The following is a 7,895-nucleotide window of genomic DNA, read 5'->3' as shown; positions in this document are numbered from 1 at the left end:
CATTATGGTTCATTTTTAGTTTAACTTTATATACAGAGGACCAACTGTACGCTAAGTACATATTTCAACAGTTTGCACACACATACACAACATATAAAGTACAGTTCAGCCAAATATATTGTAACACAAAAATTAGATGAGACAAAGAAGGCACCATATAATGATTAAGGGATCAATTCAACAGAAAAATGAGACTATTATACGGGTATATGCACCTAATTACAGGTCACCTGGCTATTTAAAAGAATGTTACTGGATATAAAGGGAGACATAAACTCCCATACAATAGTAATGAGGGACTTCAATACCCCAACATTCAGCAATGGACAGATCAACCAGATAGAAAATCAACAAGGAAACAACAGTCAGTCAACATTATAGACCAAATGTACCTAACAAATATTTACAGAACTTTTCATCCTACAGTTGTAGAATACACATTCTTCTCACCAGTGCATGGAATTTTGATCATATGCTAGGCCATAAAGCAAGTCTCAGAAAATTCAAAAAAATCAAAATCATATCATGCATTTTCTCTGACCAAAATGGAATGAAACTGGAAATGAACAACTCAAGAGTCTGTAGAATATATGTAAACACATGGAGACTGAACAACATGCTCCTGAATGAACAGTGGGTCATAGAAGAAATCAAAAGAGAAATCAAGAAACTCTTGAGGTACAGGTTTTTTTTCATACTATTTGTTGAACTCTTTACTTATCCTCTGTGTATAAAGCTAATTGAAAATAGACTTTAGTAAAAAGTAGAATGGGAATAGGAGAGGGAGGAGGAAGAAGGGTGGGAGAGTAGGTGGGAGGGTGGGTAAGGTGGGAAGAATCACTATGTTCCTAAAGTTGTATTTGTGAAGTGCATGAAGTTTGTATACCTTAATTAGAAGGTTTCTGCAGGGAGAGGGGAAGGCAATGATATTCAGAATTGCATTTTAGCAAAACACACTCTGGTTGTGAGCAGAGACTAGAGGCATGTGAAGCTGCATCTGGGGAGCCCCTCTATGAAGTCATTGGGGTGGTACAGGTGAGAACCCTCAGGACTCTCACCCCACGAGTGGAAGAGGATGGAAGAGGTGAGAGATGAGGGAGGTGGTAAAAGAGGAACAGTTTCTGGGATTGTGTTCCATCTAGTGGAAGGGCAGAGAGCGAGCTGAGAATGGCTCCTGCTGCCTTGCTTGGTTTGACTCTCCACAACACAGTTATAGTGGGGAGACAGATTGATGCCAATCTCCATTCCCTAGAGCCAGCTTTGGAGAAAGCAACTCAAACCCTCTCCCCTGGGACCACACCCTCCCCTGTTTCCGTGAGAAAAATAAAAGGCTGGGCAGCTCTCTTGGGCACAGCAATTCCCTAAGGGGTGGCAACAAGAGCGTGGTGAAATCAGCAACTGAACCGTGGGGCAGGTTTCTAGGAAGAGCTCGCTTCACAGACCTTTCTCAGGAGCATCTGACCCTCCTGCGCACCTGCCTCCTGGGCACATCCACCTGGCTGCCCCTCAGGCAACTCAAAACCAGTTTTGAATCTCAGAATTGGAGGATGCACACAGAGGCCCAGGCTGGAAACCTGCCAACAGCCCTGCCTCCACTCTCCTCCTTTTCTCTAAGCTCTCCAGTCAGTTGCTGCTGTCTGCTCCCACCCATGTTTCTGCAGCAGCCAGGGCTTTGAGTCCTGGATTCTCCATAGCATTTTCAGGCTTATAACTCTACAGGGAGCATGACTGCCTACAAGGTGAAGTTCAAGCTCTTGAACAGCTATTGAGGCCCATGTATTTCACCCCTCTCTACTGGGTCAGCCTCATTTTGGTCACTCCTCCTCCTCACTCAGACACTCGTCATCACAACCTCTTTCCTCCCTTCTCCCTCCCACCGCTGGACCCATTCCTTCCATCTGCCCATCTCCTCCTCCTCAATTTCCCAGGCTACCTCCTCCTGCCCTTTTAGGCATGCTGAAATCTCACTGCCTGCTGGAAGTTTTCCCAGTCCCATTCTCACAGTCCATGGCAGGGTGAGTGTGCAGCTCTGGGTCAATGGAGTGGTTTCCAAATCAGACAGCCTGGGTTCAAATCATGGCACTGCCACTTGGTACTGTGTGAGTTGGGCGATTACTTCCTCTATTTTTCTACATCACTTTCCTTATTTGTAAAATGAGGCAATAATAAAACCTATTTTATAAGGCTGTTTTGATGACTAAATGTAAGGTTTTAGATCAGGACCTTATAGTCAGAAAGCACTATACCTAAATCTTAATCATTAGATTTTTGCCCTTATCACAGTATTTCAAAAATGCCAGCCTTTAATACCACTAGATTTGGATTCTGTATGGGAAAACTTGGAAGTGTATACATTTTTTTTTAAGATTTATTTATTTATTTGAAAGGCAGAGTTAAAGAGAGACAGACAGAAAGAGAGGTCTTCCATCTGCTGTTTCACTCCCCAAATGGTCACAATGGCTGGAGCTGGGCTGATCTGAAGCCAGGAGTCAGAAGCTTCTCCTGGGTCTCCCACATGGGTACAGGGCTACAAGGACTGGGATCATCTTCTACTGCTTTCCCAGGCCATAGCAGAGAGCTGCATTTGAAGTAGAACAGCTGAGACTTGAACCAGCATCCTTATGGGATGAGAGAGAGAGAAAGTCGTCCATCCACTGGTTCACTCCCCAAATAGCCTCAATGGCTGGAGCTAGGCCAATCTGAAGCCAGGAGCTTCTTCTGGGTCTCCCATGAAGGTTCAGGGGCCCAAGGACTTGGGTCACCTTCTACTGCTATCCCAGGCCATAGCAGAGAGCTGGATCGGAAGTGGAGCAGCCAGGACTCAAACTGGTGCCCATATTGAATGCTGGCACTGCAGGCAGCAGCTTTACCTGCTTGGTATGCCACAGTGCTGGCCCTGAGTATATATTTTGATGGTTAGTGATGGTTAGCTTTGGGTTGTGGAATTAGGGAAGATAATGATATACTTGGTGTATTAATCCTTCCCTATGTCTGAAATATAGAAAAAGATATTATAATTTTTATATATGCAATTTTTACAATAACATCAAAGATAAAATTTTTGGTATATTTCTTTTTTAAAAATGTATTTATTTGAAAGACAGAGTTACAGAGAGTGGGATGTAGAGGTCTTCGTCTGCTGGTTCATCCCCAAATAATCACAATAGCTGTAGCTGAGCTGATCAGAAGCCAGGAGCCAGGAGCTTCTTCTGGGTCTCCCACATAGGTGTATGGACCCAAGGACTTGAGCCATTTTCCTCTGCTTTCCCAGACACATTAGCAGGGAGCTGGATTGGAAATCGAGCAGCCAGGACTCAAAGAGGCATCCATATGGGATGCCAGCACTGCAGGCAGCAGCTTTAACCCACTGCACCACAGCGCCAGCCTCCTAAATAGGCAATTAACAAAAGCAGTCCATGTAAGAACACAAGAGGAGGACATAGAGGAGGCAAATGACAAATTCACAGCGAGAGCAAGTTTATTCAAAAAGGAATAAACCTGAGAGAGGCTAAGTGCCGGCGAACACATGGCAGAAAGTGAGAATTCAGTTACAGACCAGGTGTGTGTAGCATAAGCCAGCTGAGGGTCACGAGTGAGAGGGCATTGCTGAGCTGGCTTATGCAGACTTTTCTCTCTGGGGGGTCAATGGTAGGAGGTAGTTGAGCTGAGTGAGGGGAGAAGTGGCGGGTGGGATGAGTTTAAGGTCTTTGAAGAAGATGGCAGGAGAATATGTCAGTGGGGCTGAAGGCTGAGGTCTGTTTCTTTAGTCAGTAGGCAGGAGACGAGCATCTTCATGAGGGCAGAGGTCTGCTCCCCAGTCACGTAAGCCAGTGACTCCTGACCCAGTTGGCTGAGGGAGATAAAAAGGGAGGTGTCTCAAGAATGCAGGGGATGGGGCTGAGCTGGTTGAGTTAGAAGACCAGGGGAAGTGTCACCAAGCAGCAGTTTCTAAGGTCATGTAATCAGGGAGCTGAAATAAATCTAAAACTTTTGTCCTTGCTCCATCAATCAGAATCCTCAATTCTTTCTACACCAGGGTTATAAATAGAAGAACCTTGGGCAGCCGGTGCTGTGGCATAGTGGGTAAAGCCACCGCCTGCAGTGCCAGCATCCCATGTGGGTGCCAGTTCGTATCCTGGCTGCTCCACTTCCAATCCAGCTCCATGCTATGGCCTGAGAAAGCAATAGAAGATGGCCCAAGTAATCCTTGGGTCCCTGCACCACATGGGAGACCTGGAAGAAGCTCCTGGCTCCTGGTTTCGGATCAGCTCAGCTCCAGCCTTTGTGGCCAATTGGGGAGTGAATCAGTGGATGAAAGACCTTTCTATCTCTGCCTCTCCTTCTTTCTGTGTAACTCTGACTTTCAAATAAATAAACAAATAAATAAATTTTTTTTAAAAAAAAAAAAAAAAGGAGAAGAACTGAAGAACCTTGGGGCCAGCACTGTGGCACGGTGGATACACTGCCTCTTGCAGTGCCAGCATCCCATATGGGCACCAGTTTAAGACCTGGCTGCTCCACTTCTGATCCAGCTCCCTGCTAATGTGCCTGAGAAAGCAGCAGAAAATGGCCCAAGAAACTGTGATGGTGGAGTCTTCTAAGCACAACAGCATCTAGCAACCAATTAGAGGGGTGAAAACACCCATAAAAAGGCCTGAATTGTAATCCTATCTAGCTTGCTCATGATAAAACGAGAGATCATCAGAAGGGTTGCAAAGGTAACTTCTTTTCTTATTTTGCTTTATTTCAGGTATGCACATTTCATTTATTTCATATATACAGATTTAGGAACATAGTGATACTTCCCACCCTCTTCTAGTCCATGCTCCCACCCTTCTTCCTCCTCCCTCTCCTGTTCTCACTGATAGGTAACTTCTTTATATTCTGAAGATACTTTTGTCTTGCTAAACATAGCTTCTAGAGAGAAGTATGCATTCCATACACTCTTAAAGAGATTCCCCCTTTTCTTGTTCCCACAAGGACCTGACTTAAACTGTCTGTTTAGTTTATCTATCTCCTCACATCCCGCACCACAAGAAGAAAGGACCCTAACTGCTGTTAGGGATATGGGAGTGATGTCTGCTCTGGCTGCTTCCTGCTGAAAGAGAAAATCATTGAGGGACAACAGCAGAGCATTCTTCTGCGGGTTGATCTAAGGGTCCCTGGTAGAATGCAGAGTTCCTTAGGCGCATTGTCTGGAGTACCACCTAGAGTTCTAGCTGTTTAGTCCTGGATAACAAAAAGCAAGACTAAGTCTGTTGTGATGATAAGTTCTTGCTAGTGTCTTTTCAAAATGGTGACTAGGGAAAATGAGACATGTGGTGTCCCTTGGCAGGGAGGGCCAACTGAGACCAAGTGCCAGGCCTTGGCTGCTGAGCAGATGCAACATCATTGCTACATCCCCACCCCTAAGCCCCGCCAACATATACTTCCTGACATTGAAATGAATGAGAGGGGTAGTGAACAGCCTGGGCAGACCAGGCAAGCCAAAACCAGGCAGGAGGAGGGCCTGGTAGAGTCTAGGCCTAGGCTTCTTTTTAAGATACTCCTCCTGCATGAGGGTGGCCAGGAGACTCTGGCTGAAAGAGGTTTTGTCCTTGCACAAGAAAGAATGCAGATGTGAGACAGAGTAGCCATAAGCAAGATAGCAAGGTACAGGGATTAGAAACACAGCACGGATGGGCAGTGCTGCCTCATTAATGAGGGGGAGATCCTGTACTTGTCTCCATTCTTCATTTGGCTTTTGAACCCCTAGAACTGGAGTATTGCAGAGACTGCTGCATAGCTTTAAAAGTCCCTGCACCTTGAGGTTGTCTACTATGGCTCTTAGTCCTTTTCCAAGGCTTAGGCTTTAATGATATTGATTCTGATGGGGAAAGGAGGATGGGTCTTTAAGATGAACATAGATAGCCATAGCCCAACCAACATTTCCCTGGACACTACAAACTTCTGGACCGGTGTCCACCTCTGTTAGAGGGAGGAGTAAACTCTCCCCTTGGTCCTGTAGGAACTCTGATCTTCATCTGGGCCAGGAGATCTCTACATAGTAAAAGTCCTCTGAGGTTTTGACTATATGGGAAGGACCCGACAGAGGGGACCTGAGAAACGGAGACTTGAGAAGGGAAGTAGGGGATACCAGGGAATGTGCTGGGGGACCTGTCTCCCCAAGCTCAGGTCACGCAGGGATTTACACCTCACAGGGAGTCAAGATGGAAAAACCGCCTGTCTGTGAAAGGGATATCTAAACTCTGATCCAGAACTCATGAGATATCCAGGAAATATCAGCTAATGGGATCAGGAATCCGAGTTTGTAGGAACTAAGGAGACCTGGCAAGGTGAGGAGAGCATTTAGAGCAGAGCGACAAGCAGAAAAAGAGATGGAGACCTTGTCAGGGTCTGGGGTAAAGAAGATTTACTGGGGCATGGAGCACAGAACCCAGGGCCTCACTCCAAATCATGCTCAGTGTCACTGACAAATTGATCTCCGTGGAAAGAGGAGAATGCAGTTTTCATCCTGACACCTTATCAGGCTGTTGAAGTCTGGTGTCCAGTCAAGGAACCTTTAAACAACACCAGAGCATGGCCCTGGCCTGAATTTTAAAATTACTCCAAGACCCTCTCCCAGTCTCACTTGATAGGCCAATTCCTGAGAAAGGAAACTGAGCCAGACAGGACCAACATGCCCAGAGCTGAGACATGTAATACGAAGGGTGGGACCTCTAATGTTTGTGAGGTCTCCCAGAAAGCAGATAATGAGATGGAGTCTGAGGTGAAGTATGGAGTCATTGAGGCACTGGGGCACGGATCACTATGCCCAGTCTCAACAGTGCCATTCCCTGCAGAGAGTGCACTTCACAGCCCAGTGTCCACACAGGATTCTCCGGGACTGGAGTCCAGCCAAGAGATTTACAGAAAGCACTGGAGTGTGCCCTGGCCAGAATTCCTCAGGCATCCCAGGGCCTTTTCCCAGTCCCTTGGGAAGGGCCAGTCCACATGAGAGAGAGTTTAGGGCAGAGTCTCAGCTCCAGGGAATTGGCTCCAGCCTAGACAGCAAGCCTAACCCCTGAGGCTTAAGACCGGCAGCCACAGTAACCACTTTTAACTGGCTGACGGGGCCCCGATGTTCTTGAGAGAGAGAAATAATGTGGAGGAGAGTGAGGATCTCTGAAAAACAGATGCTTGCTCACCTGTCAGGCAAGGCAATCAAATGCTGGCTGGAGTTGAATTTGAACTGGATCTGAGTCATGTTGGAGTTCTGAATCACAGTGACAAACTCTTATGGGGAAAATGGTGACAAAGGAAGGTGACCTCGGTTCTGGTCTCACAGAGAAGAAGAATTTCCACATGGACGAGGCAGTGGGCAAAGCAAGATTTATTTACATCAGAAACCTCCCACTGCAGCAGCCAGGAGAGGGCGCCAAGAGAGGAAGATCCGAGAAGCTGTGATGGTGGAGTCTTTAAAGCACAGCTTGGGAGAAAGAACACAACAGCCTGTAACATTCAAAGGTCAGGGACAGAACCCATCAGAAGGCTGGAATTGTAATCCTGTCAAGCTTGTTCATGGTAAAACAAAAAAGTCATCAGAAAGGTGTGCCTGGAACTTTTTTTTTTTTTTTTTTTTTTTTTTTCTGACAGGCAGAGTGGACAGTGAGAGAGAGAGACAGAGAGAAAGGTCTTCCTTTGCCGTTGGTTCACCCTCCAATGGCCACCACGGCTGGCACGCTGCGGCCGGCGCACTGCACTGATCCAATGGCAGGAGCCAGGTACTTCTCCTGGTCTCCCATGGGGTGCAGGGCCCAAGCACTTGGGCCATCCTCCACTGCACTCCCTGGCCACAGCAGAGAGCTGGCCTGGAAGAGGGGCAACCAGGACAGAATCCGGCACCCCAACCGGGA

This window comes from Oryctolagus cuniculus, chromosome 5, assembly GCF_964237555.1.
Source record: "Oryctolagus cuniculus chromosome 5, mOryCun1.1, whole genome shotgun sequence".
NCBI lineage: Eukaryota > Metazoa > Chordata > Mammalia > Lagomorpha > Leporidae > Oryctolagus > Oryctolagus cuniculus.
The sequence above is the reverse complement of the archived record's forward strand: the minus strand, read 5'-3'. Positions refer to the sequence as shown.